Genomic DNA, 13,922 nt, shown 5'->3' with positions numbered 1-13,922 from the left:
AAAGTTCCACCAGATCCCTGCCCTTTCAGAACCTGCCCTAAAATTAGCTAATGACTGTCTTTTTCTTATGATCCAGGCACTTTTCAAACTGCTGCCTCTGAGTTTGGACTTGGAGCAAGTGAGTTTGTGTGTGAGACCTTCAAGAGCAGAGTCTGTTTCCTACATCCCTCCAACTCTCCTGGACATAAACTCTGTTGATTTTCAAAGCCAGATGATATGGCTCTCATTTTCCTGGTGTAGGTCTCCCAAACTAGGGACCCCAACATGGGGCTCAGACCCCTTGCTCCTCAGGGGTTACCTCCTCAGTTGTGATATCCCTTCCACTTGTGGTTTGCTACTCTGGGGATGTGAGTTCTGACTAGACTGCTTCTCTGCTCCTCCTACCTATCCTGATGTGACCTTCTCTTTATACCCATAGTTGCAGAAAATCTGTCTGCTAATCTTCAGGTTGTTCTCAGAGATACTTGTTTTATATGTTTTGGTGTGTCCATGGGAGGAGGTGAGCTTAGAATCTTCCTACTCCACCATCTTTATGCAGACTCCCATGGTAGTTAATTTGGATGTTATTTCAATTTAATTTTGTATTAAACCTCTAGGCTATGCATTACTACTGACATTTTGCTGATGATGGCACTAAGGTTCAGAGATGCTAAGTAACTTGTCAAGGGCTTTGTATCTATGAAGTAGAGGAGAAATATCTCATACACATTTTATTTGACTCTATAGTCCATATCTTTTATAACAAAACAATAATCACACTTTTAACTCTTTAAAAATTATTTAAATAGATACTTGAAACCCATTTAATTATAGGAATAACTAGGGCATGTTTATTAACTTTAATGCATGGTATTACATATAAGTGGAACCTTTTCTTAAAAGTTGAACTAGTAAAAACAGAGAATAAAAAAATGGTTACCAAGGTCTCAAGGAGGGAAAATAGGGAGAGGTTAGTAAAATGGTATAGACTTTCATTTATAAGATGAATAAGGTCTGAGGAGCTAATGTATAACATGGTGAGTATAGTTGATAACACTGTATTATATAATTGAAATTTACTAAGAAAGTAGAACTTAAGTATTCTCATTATATAAAAAAAGAAAGGTGTAAATATATGAGGTGATAGATGTATCAACTCAATGGGGAGAATCCTTTCACAATGTATATGTATATCAAATCATCATGTTGCACATTTTACATATCTTATGACATTATTTGTCAATTATACCTCAATAAAACTTGAGAAAATTGGAAAACAGGAGTTAGAAATAATTTTTCAAAGTTACTGGCAAAAGTGAAATTAGAATTTACATATTCTAACCCTTGTCCAATATTTCTTCCATTGAACTTACCTAAAGCTTAAAATAGACTAATAGATTGACATAAATTGGCATCAGTGATGCATATACTAAAATATTGCTGACAACATACTTTTCACTAAACCTTGAATGTATAATATATTCTATGTGGGTGAATTATATTATTTAGCCTTGATACTAATATATTTGAATCTATATTATTAATGATTTTTCTTAATGGACATTATATGAATTATATGTGTGTATATATATATATATATATATATATATGTATTAACATTTACTTTAATTTCAAAGTGGTATAGAAATTTTGGCAAATACTAATTTTTAAATTAAAAGTACTCTTTTAACAAGAGAGCTTTATATTAAAAGAGAAAGATTTACAAATCTGGAGATTAATGGTAAAAAATAAAAAGAATCAAAAAGTAAATGAAAATTATATATGCCAGAAAAAAGAGTGTAAATTACTCAACTAAACCATTCTCATAGTTCAGATAAAATTCTGAGGCTCAAATAAGTTATGTGCTTTCCCGTTTATATAATGAGTTGATGGAGGATTGAGAACTTAGTCTTCTGCATTTTAAGTAAAAGGATCTTTTAACACATATTGGTTTTGCTTTGTTTCGCATTCAGCTTTCCCATACTGAGACTTGTATGTTTCTTAAATACTGTAGTATTATAACTAATACAACCAGTTAGTACATTTTCCCCTGGTTAAGTAAGTTGCATAAAATAATTTTCAGTGGCATGTTACCCACTCACCAGATCAGCCACTCTATGTTCCAAGATGTCCTAGAAACATTGGAAATTCAGGACACGTTAAGCCTTTAAGTAGCACTCATACAAATAACAGAGTCATGGGAAATGCTGAAATGTTGCATATGGAAATGAGAGCAACCCATTTTCATTCTTGATAAAGAAAAATATGAAAAATATTCCAATTATTCGGTGTGAGGTGGGGTTTACCAACTGAGTCAAATCTAACAGACTTGGATTTGAATCCTGACTCATCTAAATTGTTCTGCATCAGGCCATTGCTTGATTTTTATGTTGTTCCCTATGTTTATCTGTAAAACTGGGTTATTAATGCCTCCTTGCAAGGTGGCTGTAAAGAGATTAAATGAGAGAACATATCTCATTAGTATAGAAATATAGTAGGTGCGGAACAAAGTAAGAGTGGGTTGTTTTTGTGAGAGTCTTGGAGCAGTTCAGATATTTCTTTCAACCTCTCCCTCAGTTGAAACATCATCTCTCTCTCTCTCTCCATTCCCTCTTGGCTCCAATTCCTTGATCATGCAAAGTTGTAATTACATTGTTTCTTATATTTAAGAAAATCACCCTGGCTGTGATAGCTATTTAGCCTGTTTCACATGCAGAGCAAAAGAGACTTACCATGGTATTGATATATGTGCTGCCAGGGGAAGAGGAGTTGGGTTTAGTTGCTTCTCATAACCTCTGGGTTATTCAAACACACCTGGTCCCTCAATATTCTAATAGTCTTTGATTTGCTAAAATCAGCATATTTCAGTGCAATAATTTCAAATACTCAAAGCTATTTTTCCATTTTTTTCATGATACATTTTTTTCAAAATACCTTTCAAAAGGTGAGGACATATTCAAAGAGTATTCACAGATGACTGTTAGTTACTTTTTCAATTTTCTTGCTGCAGTTTACAAATACAAAAAAACAAAACAAAACAACTCTGGATTCTACTTTAAAAGTTGAGAAATGTATTGTTTGGGAGAGGAGTTTCATGTGCATTTTCTAATTTTTCACTTCATATGTTTCTGCCATTCAATATGTCTTGAGATTATTTTATTTTCATGTTCTTGAAATATGCATGTAATTTAATAAATATAACAGGTGTCTCTAATTGTAAATCCTTCAGTCACATTTCTTTTTCATTACATTTTAAAAATAATGCTTAGTTTAAAATGTATTTAATTTCACTAATGTCTTTTACTATTTAAAAGATGCATATGTAGGAGGTGACACAAAATATAAGTTATAATTTTGGTGAAAATATATCCTTGTCCTTCAATTATTTTCCACATGATATTATGTTTATAAACTAGGACATTGCTGATTAAGAATTTTAATTGGCAAGGCAATTTTCTATCTGAGAACACCACTTTTTCCCAACCTTTGGTTTGAAAATCACTAAACATTTTTAGTTCACATTCACCACATCCTGAAACTCCATGATTATTTTGAAGGTGTGGAAGAAGCAATTTGAGGAAGTGTTATTCTGACCAAACTTCATCCTCATTTAATTTTGACACGTTTGAAGGCCTGCTTCATCTCTACTCATTTAAAGCTATTGGATTTGATTTGTATTTTCCAGCACGGCTCTGGAGAGTTTTGCTTTCAAACTCTGAAGAATAATCGAACCCACCAGATTTCTTTGAAAATCAACAGCAGCTATAATAAAATCCTTCAGTGTCTCTCCACGGCCTACAAGATAAAATCCCAGCTCCTTAGTTTGGCAAGAAAGCTCTCCCTTTATGATTCAGAAACAACTCAATTTCTCTCCCCCCGGAACAAGTCATTGCCTCAGCCACACACGATGACTTATGGTTCCCAAACACACAAATCTGTCTTCACTCCTACGCACAGTGCATTCTTTTTCCAACCAGTTTTATCCTATCAACTCCTCCTCATCAGTGGGGAAATTAATTAAAATTAATAAAGTCCTTTATGCTTGAATGCTGTAGCAAGATGGAATCCAAAGATGGTCACATAAAAATCAAGCTATGGAAACAAAGAGATCCCCTTCTCAATATTAAAATGGAACTTCAGTCCAGAAATCTATGGGATTTCTGGGCACTTTCTCATCTAGAGTTTACACTGACCAGAGCTGTTTTTACTTTGAATCTTAAATGGATATCATGTGGCATAGTTGGTACTCAATACGCTTGAGACTGAGTACTTCACAAAGTTCTATATTAAGAGCACTGGCAAAAACGCTCTAAATAAAAAGTTTAAAAAAAAAAAAAGCTTCAAATGGGAATGTACGAAACTGTGTTAACCAGTTGAGAACTATTATATTATTTGGATTAACCCACCTGCTCCAATACTGATATGTAAAGATTCTTTTGTGAGGTTTTGTTGTTGTTGTTCTTTTGTTTTGTTTTGTTTAAGGGGTGCATGGAGGAAGAAAAAAAAACAATTAGACTGTAACAGTTAACGTTTCCAGCTCAAAGAGGGCAAAATTCAGGAAAGGATGGTAGTATTGAATATGGACAAAAATGGACAGATTTACAATATAAAATTTGAACTCTTTATTGATGGATTGATTTGAGGGAAACGAAGTAGGTAGAGGAAATAAAGGTGACTTCCACATTTCTTGCTTGAGCAGTGGAGTGAAGGCAGTGCTATTTTCTGAGACGCAAAAGACTGAGACGGAAATTAGGATTTGGAGAAGAAAAGAGATTACAAAAATTGGAAGTGAGTTTAACCACTGTGAACAATGAGTATATCAATAAGCATAAGGAAAAAATAGTTCATAAAATGAATCACCTTTCTATAGTGCTTTATGAGGGCAATGCAAATATCAAAAATATTGCTATTGTGGAAATTTATCTCAATGGAAATCAATAATTCATTTTCTTCAAAAGAGTTGCAACACCCCACCCCTTATTATGCCAGCAAATCATTTCAATAATTTTTGGTAAACTGAATTTTAACATAATCCCAGAACTTCCTATATGAATATCCATGTGATGTGGGGAAAAATAGAATTAATTTGGATCTCATCATTATAAAATATAGCTCCAGAAAATACCTATTAGTAAAACCCATTATGCCCCTAAGGGTTTTGGAAAATTTCTCACATAGTGCTTTTAATAATGCTTATATGTCTTTGCAAAGCAACGTGTTAGATATTGGTTGTAGTCACTAGTAAAAGTTGTTGAGAAATTGCCAAAAATACAGAGCAGCTCATAAAAGGTAATCTTCAAATCAAAGTGACATGTGACATTTTGAATTAAAATTAACTGAAGTGGAAATTATGTACAAAGATTTTGCATATGACTTTTATCAACAAAATATTATTTTAATAATGAAAACAAGGACACTGTAAAGACAGAATAATCGAAATGGCATAATCTTAATGTCTTTAAACAGTGGTCCCCAACACTTTTGGCACCAGAGACCGGTTTCATGGAAGACAATTTTTCAACCAACAGAGTTGGTGGGGGGATGGTTCAGGCGGTAATGAGAGCAATGGAAAGCAATGTGGAGTGGCAGATAAAGCTTCGCTCGCTAGCCCACAGCTCACCTCCTATTGTGTGGCCAGGGTCTTAACAGCCTGCAGACTGGTAGCGGTCCACGGCCTGGGGTTGTGGACACCTGCTTTAATAGATAGATGAAACACTGTACTGAACAGAAATGAGTCTATAAAACGGAGAATAACTATATTCTCTGCTACCTCATAAAGTACATAAATAACAAATTGTTCATTAATGATAAACTTTGAAAGTCATCTGAATATCCTTGAAGTAATTTCTGATAACCTGCCTAGTGAACCCATTTGTTGTTCCCTGAACAGACTCATTGCCTTTTCTTCTGGATTGGGTTTTTTAGCACTACTAGCTATATTTCCAAAATACTAAGAAATCTTATATAAATAACATGTCAGTGTTATTGTAAGTATATTTACAAAAATGCAATATGTGATGAGGAATTCTAGTGTTTCTCCTTGTCAAAAAGAATCTCTTCTAATAAAACCACCAATGAAGCACAAGTTGTTTGGGCTTTTTTGTTAGTTTTGTTTTTTCAGATCAATCCGACTTAACAGAACCGAATGTGTTACACTTAACATGGACATGGGAGAGGAACCAAGATGGTGGAGTAGAAGGACATGCTCTCACTCCCTCTTGCAAGAACACCAGAATCACAACTAGCTGCTGGACAATCATCAACAGGAAGACACTGGAACTCACCAAAAAAGATACCCCACATCCAAAGACAAAGGAGAATCCAAATGAGATGGTAGGAGGGGTACAATCACAGTAAAATCAAATCCCATAACTGCTGGGCGGGTGACTCACAGACTGGAGAACACTTATACCACAGAAGTTCACCCACTGGAGTGAAGGTTCTGAGCGCAATATCAGGCTTCCCAACCTGGGGGTCCGACAATGGGAGGAGAAATTCCTAGAGAATCAGACTTTGAAGCCTACTGGGAATTGATTGCAGGACTTTGACAGGACTGGGGGAAGCAGAGACTCCACTCTTGGAGGGCACACACAAAGTAGTGTGTGCATCAGGACCCAGGGGAAGGAGCAGTGACCCCAGGGGAGATTGAACCAGAACTAGCTGCTAGTGTTGGAGGGTCTCCTGCAGAGGTGGAGAGTGGCTGTGGTTCACTGTGGGGACAAGGACACTGGCAGCAGAAGTTCTGGGAAGTACTCCTTGGCATGATCCTTCACAGAGTCTGTCATTAGCCCCACCAAAGAGCCCAGGTAGGCTCCAGTGTTGGGTTGCCTCAGGCCAAACAACCAACATGGAGGGAACCCAGCCCCACCCATCAACAGTCAAGTGGATTAAAGTTTTACTGAGCTCTGCCCACCAGAGCAACAGTCAGCTCTACCCACCACCAGTCCCTCCCATCAAGCCTCTTAGATAGCCTCATCCACCAGAGGGCAGAGAGCAGAAGCAAGAAGAACTACAATCGTACAGCCTGTGGAACAAAAAACACATTCACAGAAAGATAGACAAGATGAAAAGGCAGAGGGCTATGTGACAGATGAATGAAAAAGATAAAACCCCAGAAAAACAAATAAATGAAGTGGAGAGAGGCAACCTTCCAGGAAAAGAATTCAGAATAATGATAGTGAAGATGATGCAGGAGCTCAGAAAAACAATGGAGGCAAAGATCGAGAAGATGCAAGAAATGTTTAACAAAGACCTAGAAGAATTAAAGAACAAACAAACAGAGATGAACAATACAATAACTGAAAGGAAAACTACACTAGAAGGAATCAGTAGCAGAAAAACTGAGGCAGAAGAACGGATAAGTGACCTGGAAGACAGAACGGTGGAATTCACTACTGTATAACAGAATAAAGAAAAAAGAAAGAAAAGAAAAGAAGACAGCCTAAGAGACCTCTGGGACAACATTAAATGCAACAACATTCACATTATAGGGGTCCCAGAAGGAGAAGAGAGAGAGAAAGGACCAGAGAAAATATTTCAAGAGATTATAGTCGAAAACTTCCCTAACATGGGAAAAGAAATAGCCACCCAAGTCCAGGAAGCACAATGAGTCCCATACATGATAAAGCCAAGGAGAAACAGGCTGAGACACATAGTAATCAAATTGGCAAAAACTAAAGACAAAGAAAAATTATTGAAAGCAGCAAAGGAAAAATGACAAATAACATACAAGGGAACTCCCATAAGGTGAACAGCTGATTTCTCAGCAGAAACTACCAGCCAGAAGGGAGTGGCATGATATACTTAAAGAGATGAAAGGGAAGAACCTACAACCAAAATTACTCTACATGGCAAGGATCTCATTCAGATTCGATGGAGAAATCAAAAGCTTTACAGACAAACAAAAGCTAAGAGAATTCAGCACCACCAAACCAGCTCTACAACAAATGCTAAAGGAATTTCTCTAAGTGGGAAGCAAAACAGAAGAAAAGGATCTACAAAAATAAACCAAAAACAATTAAGAAAATGGTCATAGGAACATACATATTGATAATTACCTTACACGTGAATGGATTAAATGCTCCACCCAAAAGACACAGGCTAGCTGAATGGATACAAAAACAATACCCATATATATACTGTCTACAAGAGACCCACTTCAGAACTAGGGACACATACAGCCTGAAAGTGAGGGGATGGAAAAAGATATTCCATGCAAATGGAAATCAAAAGAAAGCTGGAGTAGCTGTACTCATATCAGATAAAATAGACTTTAAAATAAAGAATGTTACAAGAGACAAGGAAGGACACTACATAATGATCAAGGGATCAATCCAAGAAGAAGATATAACAATTATAAATATATATGCAGCCAACATAGGAGCACCTCAACACATAAGGCAACTGCTAACAGCTTAAAAGAGGAAATCGACAGTAACACAATAATAGTGGGGGACTTTAACACCTCACTTACACCAATGGACAGATCATCCAAAATGAAAATAAATACGGAAGCAGAAGCTTTAAATGACCCAATAGACCAGATAGATTTAATGGATATAGGATATTCCATCCCAAAACAGCAGATTACACTTTCTTCTCAAGTGCGCATGGAACATTCTCCAGGATAGATCACATCTTGGGTCACAAATCAAGCCTCAGTAAATTTAAGAAAATTGAAATCATATCAAGCATCTTTTCTGACCACAACGTTATGAGATTAGATATCAATGACAGGGAAAAAAAGTAAAAAACCCAAACACATGGAGGCTAAACAATACATTACTAAATAACCGAGACATCACTGAAGAAATCAAAGAGGAAATAAAAAAATACCTAGAGACAAATGACAATGAAAACACGATTATCCAAAACCTATGGGATGCAGCAAAAGCAGTTCTAAGAGGAAGTTTATAGCTATACAAGCCTACCTCAAGAAACAAGAAAAAGCTCAAGTAAACAATCTAACCTTTAAACCTAAAGGAACTAGAGAAAGAAGAACAAACAAAACCCAAAGTTAGCAGATGAAAGAAATCATAAAGATTATAGCAGAAATAAATGACATAGAAACAAAGAAAACAATAGCAAAGATCAATAAAACTAAAGGCTGGTTCTTTGAGAAGATAAACGAAATTGATAAACCATTAGGCAGACTCATCAAGAAAAAGAGAGAGAGGACTCAATTCAATAAAGTTAGGAATGAAAAAGGAGAAGTTACAACAGACACCGCTGTACTACAAAGCATCCTAAGAGACTACTACAAGCAACTCTATGCCAATACAATGGACAATCTGGAAGAAATGGACAAATTCTTAGAAAGGTATAACCTTCCAAGACTGAACCAGGAAGAAACAGAAAATATGAACAGACCAATCACAAGTAATGAAATTGAAACTGTGATTAAAAATATTCCAACAAATAAAAGTCCAGGACCAGATGGCTTCACAGGTGAATTCTATCAAACATTTAGAGAAGCGCTAGAAGCCCTCCTTCTCAAACTCTTCCAAAAAATTGCAGAGGAAGGAACACTCCCATACTCATTCTATGAGGCCACAATCACCCAGATACCAAAACCAGACAAAGATATTACAAAAAAAGAAAATTACGGACCAATATCACTGATGAATATAGATACAAAAATCCTCAACAAAATACTAGCAAACAGAATCCAACAACACATTAAAAGGATCATACACCATGATCAAGTGAGATTTATCCAAGGGATGCAAGGATTCTTCAGTATACACAAATCAATCAATGTGATACACCATATTAACAAATTGAAGAATAAAAACCATATGATCATCTCAATAGATGCAGAAAAAGCTTTTGACAAAATTCAACACGCATTTATGACAAAAATTCTCCAGAAAGTGGGCATAGAGGGAACTTACCTCAACATACTAAAGGCTGTATACGACAAACCCACAGCAAACATCATTCTCAGTGGTGAAAATTGAAAGCATTTCCTCTAAGATCAGGAACGAAACAAGGATGTCCACTCTCACCACTATTATTCAACATAGTTTTGGAAGTCCTAGCCACAGCAATCAGAGAAGATAAAGAAATAAAGGAATACAAATTGGAAAACAAGAAGTAAAACTCTCACTGTTTGCAGATGACATGGTACTATACATAGAGAATCCTAAAAATGCCACCAGAAAATTACTAGAGCTAATCAATGAATTTGGTAAAATAGCAGGATACAAAATTAATGCACAGAGATCTATTGCATTCCTATATACTAATGATGAAAATTCTGAAAGAGAAATTAAGGAAACACTCCCATTTACCATTGCAACAAAAAGAATAAAATACCTTGGAATAAACCTACCTAGGGAGACAAAAGACTTGTATGCAGAAAACGATAAGACACTGATGAAAGTAATTAAAAATGATACCAACAGATGGAGAGATATACAGTGTTCTTGGATTGGAAGAATCAATATTGTGAAAATGACTATACTACCCAAAGCAATCTACAGATTCAATGCAATCCCTATCAAATTACCAATGGCATTTTTACAGAAGTAGAACAAATCGTCTTAAAATTTGTATGGAGACGCAAAAGACCCCAAATAGCCAAAGCAGTCTTGAGGGGTAAAAACGGAGCTGGAGGAATCAGACCCCCTGACTTCAGACTACACTACAAAGCTACAGTAATCAAGACAATATGATACTGGCACAAAAATAGAAACATAGATCAAAGGAACAAGATAGAAAGCCCAGAGATAAACCCACACACCTATGGTCAACTAATCTATGACAAAGGAGGCAAAGTTATACAATGGAGAAAAGACAGTCTTTTCAATAACTGGTGATGGGAAAACTGGACAGCTACATGTAAAAGAATGAAATTAGAACACTCCCTAACACCATACACAAAAGTAAACTCAAAATGGATTTGAGACCTAACTGTAAGACCGGACACTATCAAATTCTTAGAGGAAAACATAGGAAGAACACTCTTTGACATAAATAACAGCAAGATCTTTTTTGATCCACTACCTAGAGTAATGGAAATAAAAACAAACATAACAAATGGGACTTAATGAAACTTAAAAGCTTTTGCACAGCAAAGGAAACCATAAACAAGATGAAAAGACAACCCTCAGAATGGGATAAAATATTTGCAAACGAATCAACAGACAAAGGATTCATCTCCAAAATATATAAACAGCTCATGCAGCTCAATATTAAAGAAACAAACAACCCAATCCAAAAATGGGCAGAAGACCTAAATAGACATTTCTCTAAAGAAGACATACAGATGGCCAAGAAAAGCACATGAAAGCACATGAAAAGCTGCTCAACATCACTAATTATTAGAGAAATGCAAATCAAAACTACAATGAGGTATCACTTCACACCAGTTAGAATGGACATCATCAGAAAATCTACAAACAACAAATGCTGGAGAGGGTGTGAAGAAAAGGGAGCCCTCTTGCACTGTTGGTGGGAATATAAATTGATACACCCACTATGGAGAACAGTATGGATGTTCCTTAAAAAATGAAAAATAGAATTAACATATGATCCAGCAATCCCACTACTGGGCATATGCCCAGAGAAAACCATAATTCAAAAAGACACATGTACCCCAATATTCATTGCAGCACTGTTTACAATAGCCAGGTCATGGAAGCAACCTAAGTGCCCATCAACAGACGAATGGATAAAGAAGTTGTGGTACATATATACAATGGAATATTAGTCAGCCGTAAAACGGAACGAAATTGAGTCATTTGTTGAGACGTGGATGGATCTAGAGACTGTCATACAGAGTGAAGTAAGTCAGAAAGAGAAAAACAAATATATTAATGCATGTATGTTGAACCTAGGAAAATGGTACAGATGATCCAGTTTGCAGGGCAGAATTTGAGACACAGATGTAGAGAACAAACTTATGGACACCAAGGGGGGAAAACCACGGTGGGGTGGGGATGGTGGTGTGATGAATTGGGCGATTGGGATTGACATGTATACACACTGATGTGTATAAAATTGATGACTAATAAGAACCTGCAGTATAAGCAAACAAACAAACAAACAAACAAAATAAAACAACTAATACTAAACTTTCTGTAGGTTATTTGTATGGAAATATGTTAATATAAATGTTTCAGACATTACATGAAATTTCTAAAAATCTTATATATTCTGGTATAATGTTATAAGTCATAATTCTAGTTATTACTTTAAAATGTGTATCTCAGAAATAACTAAATTTCCTTGTCAATTGCATTATTATGAACTTTCATCAAATCTTTAACCATGGTCATTTTTAAGTCTTTTGTCATTTACAGACAGTTCTGGGTGTACTCTGATGCTTTCACAAAAATGTTCCTATAAAAGGGTTTCATCTTCAAGGAATTCATGGTAAAGACTCTGAGAAGTACAGGTTTCTGGTAACTGACTATACTGCTGAACTGAATGAATAAGCACTTTCAGAACTCTAATGGAAAACTGATGAATTCATAAAAGTGCTAACAAAAGATCAGGATGAAAAAAAATTAATTACATGGGACTGAGTGAACTGATGAGGATGATTATAATTTTTGTGACTTTCTGTTTGAATAATAATAATAAAAAAAATCCCACAAGGACTCAGAGGCAAAAAATATACAAATCAATTTTCACTGCAAGGCAAAGGAGCTGTTACAGTGGAGGATTACTGGACTGAATGTCAATATTTTGACATAGTATGAGTGTGTTTCGTGTTTGGTAATTGCAATCATTGTTGCAGTCATCCATTTAAAATGTTTGGTGTCAGTTTATTTATCTCTTGTAAAAATAAAATAAAGTGTGTGTGTGTGAGCTGTGGGGAAAAAAAAGGAAACTTTTAAACTCCTGAAAAAAGAAAATAATACATTTAATTAGTAAGTAAAAAAAAAAAAAAAAGTGGACAGGGAATTATCCATTTATTAGAAAGAAAGACATCTTTTCTGGGACTAAGTTCACTCATAGAATTCAAATTATTTTTGTAAAACTATAGAAAATTCCTCTTTTTTCTTGATAGAACCACTGTAGATATTGAATATATATTTACTGTAGGAATAAGCAAGTACAAAAATGGATGGAAGGCAGGCCTTCCTTCTTCTGCTCCTCCTCCAACTACATCTATGTCCAACAGATCATCTGCTATCCTGTTAACATGAGTCATGTTATGTCACACATCTTGCTCAAACCCCCCAATGTAGCTTCCAATCTTACCCTGAGTAAATTCCAGTCATTATGTTGATCTACAAGGTTTGATAAGATTGAATCTTCATTTCTCCTTCAACTTCACCTCCTTCTATATTATCTTTGCTCACTTTGCTCTACCCCTCCAGCCTCCTTACTCATATCCAGCCTACCATACATATCCCAGATGAGAGCCTGTGCACTCTGATTGCTGTACTCTTTACCCAAATGTCACTTAGTTGCCAACTGCAAGGTATTTACTTAAATGTAAACTTCTCAATGAAACATTCCCTGACCACTTTATTAAAAAAGCATATCCTCTGTCAATCTCTGTCTCCATTCTCTGCTTGATTTTTCTCCGTAGTACTTATCCCTATCTAGTACTTCACAAATTTACTTAGTTCTTTTCACTGATTTTCTGTATTTACAGATTACAATGTATACATACTCCAAGAGGGTAGGTGTTTTTGGTCTTCTATAGCCCTCAGAATAGGAACACATAATAGGCATGCAATAAATATTTTTGTATGAGTGAATGAATCAAGCCAACTGTCCTGATAGTTTTGAATGTTCATGCAATTATTTTTGTAAATGAACACAGGATATATACAGTTACTTTAATTAAAGCAATGAATATTTTACAAAAACGTCATTACCCAGGGAGATTCTTTCAGGGCACACCTCATTTTCAGCCAAATAAACAAGCAAAGTGAATCATGACTGGAAGTCAGTGGTCAAATATATCTCACATCTGCTAATGA

The sequence above is a fragment of the Eschrichtius robustus genome, chromosome 18 (assembly GCF_028021215.1).
Source record: "Eschrichtius robustus isolate mEscRob2 chromosome 18, mEscRob2.pri, whole genome shotgun sequence".
NCBI lineage: Eukaryota > Metazoa > Chordata > Mammalia > Artiodactyla > Eschrichtiidae > Eschrichtius > Eschrichtius robustus.
This window is presented reverse-complemented; position numbering follows the sequence as displayed.